This window comes from Spermophilus citellus (assembly GCF_964194105.1).
Source record: "Spermophilus citellus genome assembly, chromosome: 13".
Lineage (NCBI taxonomy): Eukaryota > Metazoa > Chordata > Mammalia > Rodentia > Sciuridae > Spermophilus > Spermophilus citellus.
The window spans coordinates 14,366,969-14,384,338 of NC_138193.1; the positions used below are offsets into that span (position 1 = coordinate 14,366,969).

General features: G+C 51.7%; 1 long non-coding RNA gene across 1 annotated transcript in view; it reads right to left on the reverse strand.

Annotated features, from left to right (window-relative positions):
- Positions 1-609: 609 nt before the first annotated feature.
- The window catches only part of LOC308632317, a 48,719-nt gene continuing 31,958 nt past the window's right edge, over positions 610-17,370 (reverse strand). The window contains exon 2 of the long non-coding RNA XR_014018510.1: positions 610-910. This is a non-coding gene — a long non-coding RNA (uncharacterized lncRNA). The remainder of the gene's footprint in view (positions 911-17,370) is intronic.

Genomic DNA, 17,370 nt, shown 5'->3' on the forward strand with positions numbered 1-17,370 from the left:
ATCGATTCACAGGCCACCTTTCCTGTTGGACAGTGTCATGGAGAGAGCCTGGCTGACACTGGCCAGTCCTGGCCACAGCGTCAACCAGCCTCAGAGATGGACTCGCAGTGCTCACCAAACCCTGGTCAGAAGGCCAGACAGCTCAGCGTGGCAGCCTTGCGGAGAAGTGACGAGAGCTGGCCACAACCTGGGCCTTGTCGGCAGCAACGGGCACACAGTAGGCCCCAGAGAAAACTTTAGGGAATGAATAAGCAAAGAGGTGGTGGATGTGGGGCAGGGAGGGGGACACAGATAAGGCCAAGGTCCCCAGCTGAAAGGCTCCTGGTGATTTTGGGGTCACAGGTGCAGGCCAGGATCAGGGTGGGCGAGGCAAGAGATTTCCAGATGGATTCCAGGGTTCTTCTCAAAGGTCGACCTGCCCATGCTGACTCTAGAGAGACCTTCTAGAGATTTAAGAAGTAGGACAAGCATGGCTGAGTAACAGAGGTTCAAGCCCAACATCGTAAGGAACAGGTGGTGGAGACGAGCGTCACCTGTGCCTTGGGGAAGCTCAGTGGACATGGGTCGGCCCCTTCAGCTGGGGTTTCCATACAGCAAATAAGCAAACAGTTTGGTTTTCTTGAGTTTTGCTTTAATGAAGGAGAGGGATTAAGACACAAGATACTGGCCAGATCAATAAGACAACATCACCAGTGCACCATCCATAACCGAAAGTTTGCAGAAACATCCCAGTGAACATGGAAACCCTGAGCGTCCACAGCAGTTAGAATCCGGTCCCAGGAGACCCCTTGTCCTGCCTTCCAGCCGGCAGCAGGCAGAGGCGCTGGGGGGCTGAGTCCTGGTTTTTCTGAGTCTGTGTCATTTTCGATCGAGTGTGTCATAGAGCTTCCTGTTCCGTCTCCCAGTTATTCTGAAACAAAAACATGCATGAAAAACACAGGTCACTGCCAACCACACTGAGAGACAGTCACTCCATGGAAACCAAAAGGAAGAGACTGTAAATGCCACGGTGAGCCGGGGAGTCGAGTTGGTCGGCATCTATTCACACAGTGACAATGAGAGCTGCAGGTGGTGATGGAGACAGGCAGTGTCCACCTAAAAATAACTCAGAAGCCATCAGAAATGTCCCCAGAAGCTCACTGCTTAGCGTGGGACCATCCTGTCTGCTTACTGAAGAGCTGAGGCCAGGTCTGATTCTCCAGCTGCGTCTCACCCCGGGGGACCCTGAGGCTCCTCTCCGAGTCCTGATGTTGATTGTCTGAAGAGTAGCATAGGACTTCAGAGACATCCAGGAGTTTCCCCGGGTGACACACTGAGCTCCCCTCCCCAGGGGCCCAGAGACACCCGAGAGGTCACATAGAACTCTCACTCAGTGTGTCCTGAGTGTGGTCACCTCTCCTCTTCCTACCTCAGGGGACGGGAGTCTCCCAGGAGCCTCAGCCAACACTCAGGAGCTACCTGAGCTTGAGCCAAGGAGCCCTGGTAAGGAGAGAAGGGAAGATGGAAACCCTCCTCCTCAGGAGGCTGCAGAGGCTGCAAGGACTGAGCTCCCCAAAGACTGTGGCTCTATTAATAACCGCCCTGCCGCTGGCCGCCAGCACAGTCGGCCTCCTTGTTTGCAGAAGATCATTTTCAGATCTTTCAAATAAGTGAAAGGGTATTTCCAAAAGACAGAAGCAGGGCACATTCAGAAATGCAGATAGTTCCATGTCCCCAGGGTCCCCACAGTAGCCCCACAGGCCAGCCCTGTGCTCAGACGCATTCCGGGAGAGAAGTTTTCCCAGGAGGGGGCTGGCAACAGGGCTCCCCTGGGAGGGTGGCCAGGTCCACGCCAGCCCACTCTCTCCAGCAATGTTCTCTGGCCAGCGCTGTGGATGGACAGAGAAGAGACGCACCACTCTGAGCTTCCCTGGCTCCCCAGCTGTCTCTTCCCCCTACAGCCTGCCCAAGGTGCCAGGAGGGTTCACTGTGAACGCCCAGGGACCGCCCCTCCCCCATTTCCTTCCATTAATGTCACAACATTTTCTGTAAAGTGGGAGGGAGGATGTGGGATTTTGGAAAAGCTCGGTCCTTCCCCTAGAGATTCATTCACAATGCGCTGCCTAGTACCAGGGACGTGAGAAGTTAGGAAATAAAGGAGGCGGCTCAGATCAGCGCATTGTGTGCTTTCCAAACATCTGGGGGAGGGCGGGCCAAGCCCTCCGTTGCACCAGGCCTTTGGCAGCAGGGCTGAGCTGCGTGGTGCAGAGGGCAGGGTGCACCCCCTCCCCGGAGAGCCTCTCCCTGAGCTGCAGGCCACCGAGAGCAAGGGCTCTCCTAGGGGTCATGGCAACACGCGGCTATTTGTGACAGTCTTTATTTCTCGAAATTTCACGTAGTGTCTCCCAGTGTCGTGTACACATGAGTCAGTGGATCTGCACCAGTTCCTACAGGACTTATGGCCTCTAGTGGCCATGGGGAGAGCAGTCGGGGGCCGTTGAGGAGCCGGCCCCTCTGGAAGGAATACCCTAGATGACTCTGCAGGGAAACGGCCCCCTGTCCCATGTCCTCTCTCTCTCTCTCTCTCTCTCTCTCTCTCTCTCTCTCTCTCTCTCTGTGCTGGGGATCAAGCCCAGGGCCTCACACATGTCAGGCCAGCACTGTCTCAGGGGGCCGCACCCCCAGCCGGGTGAGCTAGCATTTCTAGTGGGGCTCACAGCCTGGCATCCGGACCCAGGATTTTGTCAGCAGCGCCTTCCTGGGTGGGCAAAGAGAAACGGGAAGTAAGTGACGCCCCAGTGGCCACATGGGTGGAAGGGGACCCTGGTCCCCCCCATTCCACCACTGAGAGGGGAGGCTTCCCAGCCAGCCCTTGCAGCTGGGATCAGCATGAACCGCCGAAGCCCAGGCAGCTGGAGAGGGCACACCCCACCACGAGCACATGGATTAAAGTCACAGCGAGAGGCCACAGGCCCCAAGGCCCCCGGGTGACCCTCAGTTTTACAGGTGAAGAAAGCAGGGCCTGTAGGTGGGAAACTAGGGAGCCGGATTCCCAGGTCATGCTGGCAGGGACACCTGGGCTTTTGCCAGCTAGTCTACATGGGAGAGTGGCCCAACCTGCCAAGGGTTGGAACCCAGCTCTCCACACGAGGCCTGCTCTCCCTTGTCTGGAGATTTTACATGAATTGATGAAATTCCCGGGGACTCCATGAGGGCTCCACTTGTCACTGAAGGAGCCAGCAGGACCCAGGGGGGACTACTTCCGGTTTGCCCCAATTCCCAGGAAATTGTTCACATGGATTCCACCTACCACTGTGTGCTGGGGTGGGTGGAGACCTCCAGCACCTCCCAGAGTTGGGACAGGCCCCAAGGGTTCTGGTTGCACATACCTCAGGCGGGCCACCCTCCCTCCCAGCTTGGCTCAGCGCTGCTGTTCCTGCAGGTCGCTGGTGCTCAGGCCCCCCACTGAGCGCTCCCCATGGCGGGTGCAGAAGCCACTTGCCCCCAGACCTGAGGGAAGCCTGGGGGCCACACACCACGCTAAATATGAGCCCTTGTCAGGGGCCAGAAACGCAGCCCAGGCCAGCTCTGCCTGCTCCGAGCCAGCTCCTCAATGTGCTCTTTCTGCTCCTGTCAGCAACCAGAGGAAAGGTCCCGGCATGGAAGTCCAAGGAGGGACAAGCGATGGGAGCCCAGACGCCCACCCCCACGTCCCCTCACACCAGAGGGCAGGGTCTTGGTCCCTAGAGTTGACCCCTCCATGCCTCTACTTCCAGGAAGTACCCGGGGAAGTGAAAAACACTTCCTCACCTGTGAGAGGCCAAGCCAGAGCCCCCAGACACCCCTTCCCCCGCAAAGGACACACCTGAGCTTGTCCCACCCCCTTGCCACCAAGGGCCTCAGCAACTCATAGGAAAATGGCCAGCGAGGCCTCCCGGGCTGTTCGGGGCAGGGCTGCAGGTCAACTGGTTGAGATTTCAAGTAGTCGTGGGGGAGGATGGGGCCTGCTCAGTGAGACCAAGGCGTATGGATCTCAGGCTCCTGTTTTTATTTCTCAGAACAAGGTCATTGATCATCATGGACTCTCTTTAGGGACAAGATGGCTCTTTGGGCAAGTGACTAGGGTTTTGTGCTGCTGGAGATGTCAGGGCCAGCAAGCAAGCCACCAGCATTGCCCATATCCCTGATGGGGCTCCTGTGTCCACAGCAACATCCACACGGCTCCGAGCGGACTCAGAGCCATTTGGAGGGATCTGACCTGAGAAGCAATTTCTACAAAAGTGTCCCCCATCATGACATACCTACGCATTGCTCCGAAACAGACTGTGTCCTTGTGGAGGGACTTCCAAGCCCCTGGCAGCAGAGTGTGCTTCAACCCAGGGCTGCCCCGACACACCCTGTGCCCTTGGCCACCACAGACTGAGCACCTCCCACCCGAGAGTCTTCTCTGGGGTGGAGGGGGGGGGCGTGCTGTCAGGATTATCCTGAGGCACAAGGAGTCCCACAGCCAGTAGGTCAAGGGTGACATGCACCTTGCAATCCAGCATCCTGGTCACCAAGCCTTGCAGCCACCTGGGGTGATCAAGAGCTCACAGAGGATGCCACAGCTGGCCCCCCGAGGACCGTGCAGAAGACCTTGGTACAGAGAGATACTCTAACAGCCCCCTCAGTTTATACCCAAGGTGGAAATGGATGAAGGTCACAACCCAAGGGCCCCCCTCACTAGGTTATTTTCTGGTCTAGTCCTGAAGAGGACCCTCACCTTGGCCACTGTATCGGCTCCATAAAACCCATTTTTCAAAGAGTTAAATGTCATAGACATTTCAGCAGAGATATCGTGTGGTTGACATAGCAAAAGGCCAAAATTACAGATGACCTTGCTGAACAGTTAGTAAGAAAGAAATGCAAAGGTCTCTGGGAAGGCTGGCCTTACCCCCAAGGTTGTGTGAGGACACAGGAGGGATCCAACCCTTGGGGAGAATGCGGATGACACACAGACTCCGTGGGGCCTCCCCATCACCCGGGGCTCAATGCCACCCAGCACACAGGTACCTGCATGTGTGAGTAGTGCAAATTCTCAGGCTTCCCTGAGTCTTCTCATTGGAAATGGAGGGGATGGGGTCCAAAGGTGCATGTTTCCACTTCCCCAGATGAGTCAGACGGAGGCAAGCACTATGAGTGGGAGGTCACCATTGTAGCCACTGTCCCTAGGCTCAGTCCCTACTGACCACAGTGACTGCACCTGCTTATGTTCCTGGTAAGCAAAACTTAACTGGACTCTCTCCAGAGTCCCCAGAGTGGGAGGGGAGATCCAGCAGCAGCTTGAAGCCTCCAGGACTTTGAATGAGTCTTGGGGTGGTCTAGGGTGATAACCTCCTTTCTGGATACTGAGCCCCAGGGGGTGGCAAACCTGCTCCCTAGTGCCCCCCCCCCAGATCAAAGCTCCCTCCAACCTCACAAGGCTCACCCAGCCCCAGACTGCTTCCCCCCGTCAGCTCGTGAGGCCATGAGAACACCTGAGCCCCGATGATGTCCACTGGCATCATGTGGGGGTAGGACCTTGCTGCCTCGGGGGAGTGGGGTGCAAAGCCCACACAACACCCTGAGCTCTGCACACACAGCACCCGTATGCAGAGGGAGGACACCCACAAAATGCTCCTAAGAGCACAGGCAGCAACTGGGCCAAAAAAAAAAGTTGAAAAAAACATAGTTTGTTTATCATTTTAAAAAGCTAACCTCATACAGGAAGTATGAGAAAAAGAAGAAAGAAGAAGAGAAAAAAAAAAAAAAACCACCCGCGACACACTGGCAGGGCACCCTCCTGTCACGGATGACATGAGCCTTCCTCAGTTTCCACGCTCACCTTGGCAAAGGCAGGAACAGCCCCACAGGCAGGGGACCGAGTGCACGGAGCACAGGCTTGCCTGACCCAGGGAGGCACCCCGGCCGGGCCTGCAGGTGTGGCTGCCCAGCCGGGTGGACATCTAAAACAGAAACTGCCTTCCTGGACCTCCAGCCCCTCCTGCCCCTCCCTCCTGCCCAGGCTCTGTCCCTGTGTGTGCTTCAGGACTGGCATGATCGTGACCCCCCTCCCTCGCACCCCCTCCAGAACGGGACAGCCCTGGGACAGGGGAGCACCACTCCCTACCCCAAAGCCTTCCACGCAAGCCTGGGGCCATGGGCCCTTCAGGACAAGCCTAAACCGGCAGACCTGCTTGAGTCTGACGGACCCTGACATGCGACCAACCCAGGGCAGCCAGGAGCTCGGGGCTGCTGCTGACAGAGCCCTCCGCCCTCCGTGAAACGCAGCTGGGGGTGGGGGACTCACAGCCTGGACTGGAATGCAGAAAAAAATAGGGACACGAAAGGACACTTCCTCTTTCGCAAATCCAAACAGTTAAGAGAATAGGAAATAGAAATCCTCGGTCCCCACATTAAAAAACCAAAAGACAAACGCCATCAAATATGCCCACGTTGAAACAGAGAGCAGATGAGGAATTTTTTCAGTCATGGCCATCGCTGTCCAAGAAAGCAATTACTCAAGAAAGAAAAGAGAAGCAAGAGACAGAAAGAGAAAAAAAGCTGTGTACAGCAGCCTCTCAAAACAGAACCCAACCTGCCAACCCTTCTACAGCCAGTCCTGCACCCGTGTTTCAGCCTCTGTCGAAAAGGTTAATAATTTTCCTACTGAAACTAAATGTGGGTTGTGAAAGAAACATTAAAATGAAGAAAATTTCCCCGTGGCTGCTAATTTATTATCACCAAAGCCATCAAGTTTCAGTTTGAGTTATTTGTATTTATTTGTGAAAACAAAGATTAGATAAGTAGAAACATCAGCCCCATCCTAAGTTTTGTCCTGGAGTATCTGATTTTGAAGACGAACAAAATAAGACCCTCACACACACACACACACACACACACACACACACACGTACACACACAAAGCATGAGAAGGCAAAAACAAGACCCGAGTCTGCCTTGAACCCCCATCATTTTAACATGATGCAAAGTCTCGTGTGGAACATTCACATTTGTTTACAGTCTGTCCAGATATGAAAGTCGATGTCTAATTTTAGTTGTTGAAATTTTCGTCAACTGTATTCCCAGACGAGGGTTTTTTTTTAATTAAAAAAAAAAAAAAAAAACCTCAAACTGAAATTTTTGCTTTACACTTGGAGAAGTGTACCAACAGCCATTAATTCAGGGGGGGAGGCTTGGAGAGGAAGAGGGAATTTAAATTCTGCTTTCAAAGATCAAGTGAGGAGAGTTTTGATAGACAGGTGAAGCCGGGAAGAAACCTGGGCTTCAGGTGCCAAGGTGGCTTTTAGTTCCCGAGTGCCTCAGAGGCCAGGTGGGCAGGCTGCTTTCTGAAGTCTTAAAAGCCATCCAAAGATGAAATGGTTAATGAGCCTCCCGGCGAGTACAGACGCCTCTTCATGTATTTCCATCACAACATCAATACCAGAATGCAAAAAAAATAACATGAAAAAAAAAAAAAAAAGAACTCCAGTGGTCTCACATCACCGAGCAAACTGTTTTTCTACCTATTTTGTGTGGCTGGCTTTTGTTATCAACCCAATCGGCAAATTGTGGCCAGTTTTGTCATGGTGTAAGCAGACATTTTGTTCCCAAAAACTGCTTTCAACATTTGAGCTACCAAATACAGTTTATGAGAAAATGAACAAGCCACAGGCATACAGAGAAGGTGCCTCTTCTCAACAGATTAACCCCTTTTAAGGTTAAAATGCAAATAATAATAAAATATTATTATTATTATAAATATTGTACAAATATAGAAAAACAGAATTCTAATAAATTCAAATTCTTCAGCAACCTAACTAATCACTCCTGGAAAAAGAATAATTAATAATTAACCTAACAATTGGTTTTGAAACCAACTACATGATCCTCCCTGATTGTCACCACCATGGCACCGTGAAACTCTACATCACTGTTAATTGACAAAAAAAATCGCACACGCCAAATAACGTTTGAAGATCAAGATCCCACAGGAGTCGACTGAATTAAACTAAACTCATCGGTGAAGCAGTCATTTACTACTGAAAATAATGACACCCACGTAGTTCATGCTATATGTTAATATTGAAACCAAATAGGAGTCTTACACCGCAAATCATTTCTTAAAAAAAAAAAATAATAATAATAATGAAACTTAGTTAAGATGAAAATTCGGCGTTTTATTTTATAAAGCGTTAAAATAGGAAGATCAAAATGATGGAGAGCCAGTGTGGCTTTTTGAAAAATCTGTCTTGCTTGATTACAATAACAAATTAAAAATGGGGAAAAAAAATGAGAGATTCTCTCCTAAAACTTCAAGAACAACTCCTCAGAGGCAAAGCAGAATTTCAGGCAGAGGCTGAAGAAAACCCCCGGCTGTAGCCTTCCCTCCCACTGGAAGGTACAGCAAGAAGTACAACATTTTTAGCCTTTTAAAATACCAGCATGCCCACACACCGTCTCAGATTAAACCAAGGAGAAAATGACACATTCTGAAACCATTTTCTAAAGCTTCTTTTCCTGATAACACCGAGGCACTTACAATCAAATTAATGAGTTTCTAAAAAGCCCAAACAACTCTCCATAAAGAGACAGGACTGTTCACAGCAGCCTGCGGACCCTTCTAGATTTTTTTTCAGGCAGACCTTGGAGCATTTGCCCCGGCTGTTTCCATTTAGAAAAGTTGAACTGTCTTCCACATCTATTTTAAAAACACTCCTGCTCGGTGCTAGGCTAATTAAATTGAGGAACACTTTGAAAAAAACACCAGTCAAGTCAGCACAGTAGCTGTCTGACTTCAAACCATTCAAAACTTAGTTGCCTCTTGCTCCTGAGGTCCTCTGCCCGCGTGGCCCTTTCTGATCTAGTCCTAATGGAGCACTTTTTAAGTAGTAAAGAAAGGAAACACCCACAGAGAACAAGAAATGATCGTTTCTTCTGAAAGTAGATTTCTTCCTAAACTTGTGTCACCAGCAAATAAATGGCCAAAAGGACCAAAAAAAAAAAAAAAAAACAAATAATAACAAAGTTTAGGAAGATCACTGTAAAAATACCTATGAATTGTCAGAAAACTGAGCCTGAGGAATTTCAGATCATTAAGAAAGGGAGAGACATTCGTGGTCAGCTTCAAAGAGCCTCCGAGAAAGGTCGGTGGTGTTGCTGGTGAATTCCCATCGAGGGAGCATCTGGGCAGCCAGAGGCAGAGCATGAGGCTGCTTCACCCACACGGGATTCAGAATTGACACTTTATCTTTCTCCTTTCTATAGCTCTCGACATCACGAGGCCGTTCTGATGCTTTGAAGCGAGCAGCCTGGCTCAGGCGAGACAGCAGCATTTAAAAACACAGGGAACCCTGAGAGAACAGGGTCAACCAAAGATGACACCCAGAAGAGGACGCGGGGGTCCCCTTCCTCTGCTCCTGTCTGACATTTTCTGTTAAGTGGATTGTACCCTCCAATGCCATTCTCGGGCTGGTCCAGCAAAACTGAACTTCACATTCAGAAAAAGCCTGTCCTGAGCTAACAGATGTCACTCTTATAAAAACCACACAGATCCCCGTCCCCCGATGTGAGGCTTGGGAGATGAGGGTGACTTTAGTCATCTGGAAAGAGTGAAACAGGACACAGACTTCAAGTGCTTTCTTCAGAACCGTTGTCATCTGAACTTTGCTTTACCACAACACAAAGGCCGTGCTCACCGAACAAGTTCAAGTTCACCCTCGATGGTCTCTGACCACCCGGGAATTTCTTAAGAGCAGGGTAGTGCAGCACTAAAGCTTTCACTCAATAAACAAAAGCTTTTTTAAAAATCCCATTTGTGTATGAATCAAAATGTAAAACCTCCTATATTAAAAATCAGTCCTTGCAGCACAATTACTTCGCATGCAAACTAGTTGTTTTATTCTTTCTCTTCTCCACAAAATGCATTTGTTATCACCAAGATTTTTAAAACCTCTGTTCTATTTAGAGGCAGAAAGTGTAAGTAAAATGTAGCTTCCCCACCATTTAATTTTTTTTTATTTGAAGCCAATCTATCATGTTTGAAAAGAAGGCAACAATTTTGTTAAAGTAATCTGACTTTAGGGCTTAGGGCTGGCTCCACTATGAAATCACAATACCAAGTATTTTTTTTTTTTTGTCAGGAATAATTTTCTAGAATCTAGAAATAACTTCAACTGAGGGGAAATTTTAATTTTTTTTTTTTTAAATCAAACAGAGAAGCCCAGAAACTCAGAATTCCTGCCTTGGACATGTGAGTCTCTCACATTTCATTTTCTCTTTTTTTTACAGAGGAAAAAATAAAATGGATTTCTGGTTATAAAATTAAAGACACAGCAAGCGTAAGAAGTTTGCAGTTTATTTAACACTAATTGACCTGAGTGAGCTCAGGAAGGCACACCATGCTTCTACAACTGGACTCCACCCGTGGTTCCCCTGCTGCAGCAGGCTGGGTCTGTCCCACCAAGAACAGGGTGACTTGGGCCATAAGCCCAGAGCAGAGCTCTGTGATTCTCTCTGGAAGGGACCATTAGCACAGGTCAAAGGCCCATGGATACACCCAGACCGTGCAGATAAGAGTGTGCCTGGGACAGTCACCTGGGCCCCCGTCCATGTTGGCCTGAAGCCTGCTGAATCGCCGGAGATGCCAATCAATCTCTTTATCAAAGACAGCTGAAAACAAAACTGAGAGGAGCAACTTGTGGTTTCACGAAAATGTATTTACATGAAGCCTGTTTGACAGGGAGTCCGACCGGGCACGATGTCATCTCTGATGTGCCGCGGGTTTGACATTTAGAGATGTCAGAGGTTGTCAGATTGATCTGCAGTCTCTACTTGGTTGAGATGTCACCCTCCTACCATCACGTCTTGTTTTGCTGACTTCCAGCCTAGAAGTCTGAAGATTCCACTCTGTTTACCTCCTGCCCACCTCCCAGACCCTCTCGCTTCTCACCCTGACATCCTCTCCAAAGAAAGTGGGGGTGACATGTAGACCAGAGGCCCACTTACACACGCCGTCCCAGGGATGACGACGGGCCACAGGCCATGGGGACAGTCTCAGGGACAGCGAGGTGTTTCCTGGGGTGGAGGAGGGCCCCCCCCCTCCCAGCCCACTCCTGCCCTGACATGGTGGGCTTTCCTTCAGTGCACGCTGAAAAAATTGATGACGATGAGGAAAACCCAGAGACACGCCGAAGACTTCACCTCCCTCTTTACAGACGTCCCATCAAAGGAGCGGGAAAGTCCCTGGATGAATATCTGTCTTCAGGTCCCTGTCCATCCTTTAGCAGCCAAGAACGACCCCTTTGTTTTGTCAAAAGATGGAGACGTGAGTCACCACCCTTGCGCTGTCACAGAAATCGTGCTCTTTTCCAGATGTCCCTTCCTGTCTTGCCTACGGCTGGGAAACACATGTCCCAGAGCCGACCCTGGTGAAGTCTCCTAGTGGTGCCCCCAAACCTCAGCACCTCACCCTGGGGTGGCACAGGTCTTGCAAATAGAAAGGGAAGGCTGGTGTCACCAGACAGAGCTGCACACAAGGATAGGAACTCTGCGCCTTAGGACCCCTCTGCCTGCACTTACAACCCAGAGGTCGGGGGGACCCGGGAGTCGCAGGCTGCCCGCAACAGCGTTCTTAAAGGATCACAGGGAGAAGACACTGCCGAAGCTCTACCCCCGTTCATCATTGTTCGTAGTTTGTTTTAAAAAGGTCTTTCCCCCAAGCTCACCTCTTTCACTATTGATCATCTTGTTTAAGAAAAGAAAAATTGTGGTCTTATTACACAGTAGGGTGACTATAGCAAATCACCATGTAGTTCAGAAAGCTAGAAGAAAGGAATTTGAATGTTTTCACCGAAGAAAGAAAAGGTGACTATTTAAGGAGAGAGAGGTATTAATCTGATTCAAACATTACACAGGGTAGACAGGCACCCAAACACCACATGGCACTCCACACACCAAAAAAAAAAAAAAAAAGACACCTTTTATGTTTGTATTTATCAGTTAAAAAATAAATGTGTAAAAAAAGGGTGAAGCGGGTGGTGTGCCAATTCCATCTCAATAAAGTTGTAAACTGTGGCTTAAAGTCTGTCTGTGTGGGTTGCAGCTGAAGCCCAGGAGAACGCACCCAGAGGAAGTCCCCATCGGGCCCTGCAGAGTAGCCAGAAAAGAAAGCAAGACAGGGGACCTTTTAGGGACAATAATGACCGGGGACCTGGGACCTGTTCTGCACCTGTCCTCCAACAGGAAATAGCGACCTTGATTTATTTCTCATCTCACAGGCACCAGCCTTCCTTTATCAAGAGCTCTCTCTCCCTCAGGCCCGGGCGCCGGGGCTCATTGGAGAAATCACTGAGGCCAGTGCATGACGGGCAGGAGGCTGGCCCCCTGGGCAGCAGAGGTCTGTGGCCAGCAGAGGTCTGTGGCCAGCTTCTCCAGGCTCAGAAGCCCCATTCTGCCAGACGGAAGTTCTGCGCCAGGGCAGAGAAGCCCCGGGGACAGCTGATCAGCCAATTTGCTTTGGGGATTGGCTCTGAGAAGGACAGAGGGACAACACAGCACCTCAACAGTTCTGACAGAAGGACCCCGAGTGGCAAGACTGGCCTGTGACACACACCAAGTCCTCCCTTCCGACAGCCGGAGGGGCCTGCTCCCCACTGCCTCCTCAGAAGCCCCGGCACTCCGCCCGGGGTCCCTCCTCGGCTGCTTTGTGGTTGGCACCGTCCCCACTGTGTTTAGCCAGCTAGGCTTTCTTTGCTCTGCGACTCGTTGCTAGGGGACGAACCCTGCTGGCCTCCTGAGGAGAACCAGGGCAGCGGGGGCCACTCCTCAGTGAAAGAGCGCAAACATCTCAGTTTGGTGACAAAAGCAGAAATCATCCTGGAGGGACCTTCATCGGGACAGCCACGTGTGCCCCGCCACGAAACTGAACACACTGTCTTCAGTTTCCACACTGAATTTCTGCCCTCGGTCACCAGCCGGGTGTCCCGAGAAACCGCGGCCCCTAGAATTGCTGGGTCGTGGGCTTCACTCGGTTGTCAGCCTTTATTTACTTTTTTTTTTTCCTCAGAGGGAAAAAAGGAAAGAAAACCACATCGTCAAAGTGTTTAAAAACACAAACCAAAGGAACGGGTCTCCCGGCTCTGAGCAGGTGCCGTGTCCCCACAAGCACCCCGGACACCCTGGCTCTTCTCCATTTGTGTCCCCCCAGGGGCTCCAGATTGGAGTCCAGCTTCTGGAAGCCCAGGGCAGAGACGTCCTCAAACTTGAGTCACCTGGATCTTGGGGAATGTGGCATCCCAAACCCTGCCTGTGCCTTTCATGGGGGTGTGTGGCCTCTGGCCAAGGCTGGTGACAGTGACAAGAAAGCTGGCAGAGGTGGCAGGCCCCTGCCATCCACACTAAGCAGAAGTCCTGTTCCACTCTGTGGCATGAAAGGCACGTCCTCGCCCTCCTGCTGACAGTGTGGGCCTCAGCACGGGCAGCACAGGCCTCAGCGTCAGTTTCCACTGGCGGGGTCAGGGCCACCAGGTCGGGGAGGCCAGGGCTGGGGAGGCCAGGGCTGGGGCTGGCACCCTGCTCAGCACGAGCTCCGCTTGGGGCCGGCTCTGCTGAGGACCCGCTGAACGGGCTCACCAGTGGCTGGGAGCAGGAACTGACCCCGCACATGGGATTCCACACCAACCAGCACAGCCACCACGGGACCCAGGAGGTGAACAATGACCCCACAAACCAAGGTGCCATCCTGGGCCCACCATGTGACAACCCTCAGATGCAAATATGCCCCTCCTCCTCCTCCAAGAGAAGGAGCCAATAACAGGGTGGCCAGGTGGGTGGTCGCAGCTCAGGGAAGGATCACAGACACCTGCTATTCGAGTCACGGCCACCACCCCCACCAGCCCACAGAGTCCTCCCTTGGGCTTTGGTGACCTCCCCTGACAGATGCTCAGCCCACCCTGACTCTCCAGCACCAAGCTCCCTGCCCGGAGCACCCTGGGCCTCCTGTTCCCTGCCTGGTGCACCCTGGGCCTCCTGCTCCCTGCCTGGTGCACCCTGGGCCTCCTCTGCAAACATTCTACGACTCTCGATTTTCAAGAAGTCTCTCTCTGTGTTCCTGCCTCCCACCCCGAGGCCTCCTCAGGAAAGGAGGAGGCTGCCTTCAGGATCCGGGACTCAGCTTCTGCTAAGGGTAGGAAACCTCTGGGCCCAGAGAAGCTCCTCAGTGAGACCATGGTTGTGCCGGGGCTGGGCCTTCTCAGACCCACCTGTGCACTACCATATGCCAACCCTCTCTCCTCCATCCACACCATTGCCATTCCGAGCAGCCACGTGCCCCGCAGGGAAGCCTTTCATGCCAACACTGACTCGAGTGGAAATCTTTTCAAAAATGGCTCCTTCAGCCCATTGCCTTGGAAGAAAGCAGAGAAGCAACACGTTGCAAAGATTGTCCATCCGATTAAATAACATTTATCTTTGGAGGCTCGCGTGTGTGACCTCTTCACCTTCACAGTCACAGCAAGTCTGGCGCACCTAACCCAGCCCTCTACTGAGAAGCCTCACAGGCAGAGACCAAGAGAAACGTGAGGCACCCTCACCAAGATGGCGCCAGGTGCGTGGGAAGGAACCGTGACATCCGGCCGAGGACACAGCTGGGCTATTCTAGAAGGGTCTTGCCTGGTAAAACAGAGGCTTGAGGGCCCAAAGGGAGGTGGGTGGGGAATTGGGTTCAAGGACAAGGAGCTGGCGCTGGCCACCGTCAGATCTGTGGCTGAACCTGGTTTCTGCCCACGGCCACAGGCCGTAGTCACCGCAGAGGTGCGCACCAGTGCACCCATCCCCCATGCCCAGAGGCCCAGGGACTTTAAAACACACCCAGTAGCACCAGTCGCCCGCCACACAGATGCAGAAATGATTGGCAAGAGGAATTATGTGATACGTATTTAAGAACACACACCCTATGATCAGGGTCTGGGTGCATCCCCTCCGCAGTATCTCAGCATTGACAGGCCAGCCCAGACTGGGCGCTGGGAACTGCGCTCAGGCAGCAGAGAAAGAAGGAGTGCAGGGGCAGACCTTGCCCTCCCTTTCCTGGGCAAGGTCACCCGCAGGCTGCCGGGTCCCTCTGGCTCCGACAGGACACGGCCAGGAGTGTCCCATGGACCCCCTCCCCATGCCTGCTCCATCTCCCAGAACCACACAGCACCACCTTTCCCTTCCACCACCCTGTCACCGTCCCCCTGTCCTCCAAACCCACCGTGGCCTGGAGACACGGGGCGGGGCTGCACACAGCCTCCCGACCCAGAGGTTGACAGGGCCCAGCGCAGCATGTGTGTGCCTGTGACTCTAAGAGCAGAACTGCAGACCTCCTCAGGCCAGGCTGAGGGCAGGGCAGGGCATGTTTGGAGACAGGCCGAGCTCATTAGTGGCGGCTGATAAGTGTTCCCCCAGGGGACCTGGCAGACTGTCCCCTCCCTGTTCTCCTGCTTGGCCTGCAGGGCAGGGGCAGCCAGGATCACCAAGAGGGTCGGGGGACCACCCAGGGCTTTGCAGTTTTTTTGCCAAGTCAGAGATCTCAGAGGCCATCAGGGAGCTCATGGCTGAGGAGGGGACAGAATCCCCGGAGTCTCTCCACAGCTGCAAAACCAACGCTGTACTGTTTGCTTCTTACCTCATTCTGATTTTCTTCATATAGACTGATTTATTCAGGGTGCATTAATTGTTAAACTTCAGGTCTTTTGGGTTTTTTTTTTTGGGGGGGGTACTGGGGATTGAACCCAGAAGTGCTTAACCACTGAGCCACATCCCCAGACCTTTTTATATTTTATTTTAAGATTTTATTTTTGTATTTTAAGTTGCTTAGAGCCTCACTAAGTTGCTGAAGCTGGCTTTGATCCTCTTGCCTCAGCCTCCCGAGGCACGGGGATGACAGGCGTGCGCCACCGTATGTCTTTTTATTTTTTAAAGAACAAATAGCAAAATCCTTTTTTGAAACACATTTTAAAGCAATTCGTGTATATTGTAAAAAATAAAAATAAGTTGCAGAATAAAGGACAGGTGGGGAGCCAGAGTGAAAAGGAGGGGAAAGAGGAAGAGAAGCGGGGAGAGTGTGGGTGGGGGGAAGAGAAGGAGGACCCAGCACAGACAGGCGCTCCATTCAGACAGAGCCGGGAAGAAGTCACGGCCTCCTTTTTCATTCAAATATTTATTCTGTGGAGTGTTTAAAAAGCATCTGCAGAAATCACAAGACCCCCAGACTGAGTCTTCTACAGAGAACCATCCTTTCTGGTTGGGAATCGTCTTTACTTTGTTACATGTGATACACACACACACACACACACACACACACACACACACCAGTGACGACCACCCAACAGGCACATTTCCTCACAGTATCACAGCACTGGTACCAACAGCCCCAGGTCTAGGAGCGGAAGATTCACTGGACCTGTCCCTGGGTGAGGGTTCTAAGGCAGATCACTCTGCAGAGACAGGAAGACCAACCCAAGACCAGGAGAAACACTGGAGTCCTCTGCTAAGGAAACCATCTCTGCCCACAGGGGAAGGACCAGTCCAAAGGGGGGAGGTGGCAGGGGGCATCTTGTGGGGCCCTTTTAACAAATACAGTTTTAATGGAAAGTGTATCAAGATGAGTGACAATTTTGTAATTTGGAAAGTCAAAAGATGGTTTTTAAAAATAATTTTCTGTATGAATTCTTCGCTGTGATTCCATAAACAATATCTCACAGTAATAAAGAGGTTTTTGTGGGAACACAGACTGTCACCTTTGGGAATCCATGGTCCTAAGATGACCAATGCCCAAATTCGGGCACAGAAATGGTCAAGGAACACTTGAGTGTCCAGCAGCTCTTGACCCAGCTTAGGTCTGCCAGTGTTGGGGATTCAGACTCCCTGATGAGTCGGCACATGGAAAATACTTTAAAAACCCACCCCTGCCCCTCGGGCCAGCAGCCCCGACCCGGCCAAGTGCTCTGTCTCTGACAAACATTCTCCCTGTCCCTGAGCTTTCCATGGGACCTCCTTTCCAACATCCGTGGAACTGGCATTCAGGATTTTTTTTTCTTTCTGATAAGCCCATTTCACACTCTGATGGACACTCCCATTCAGAAGTTTATTTCTTTTTCTTTCTGTAGCCAGGATTGAACCCAGGGGCGTCTCACCACTGAGCAACATCCCCAGCCCTTTTTACTTAGAGACAGGGTCTTGCCAAATTGCTCAGGACTTCACTAAGTTGCTGAGGCTGGTTTTGTGCTTGTGATCCTCCTACCTCAGCCTCCTGAGCTGCTGGGATGACAGGCATGTGCCGCAGCGCCCAGTAGGAGGTTTATTTTTAACCCCACATTCCACAGCCTCCTCCCT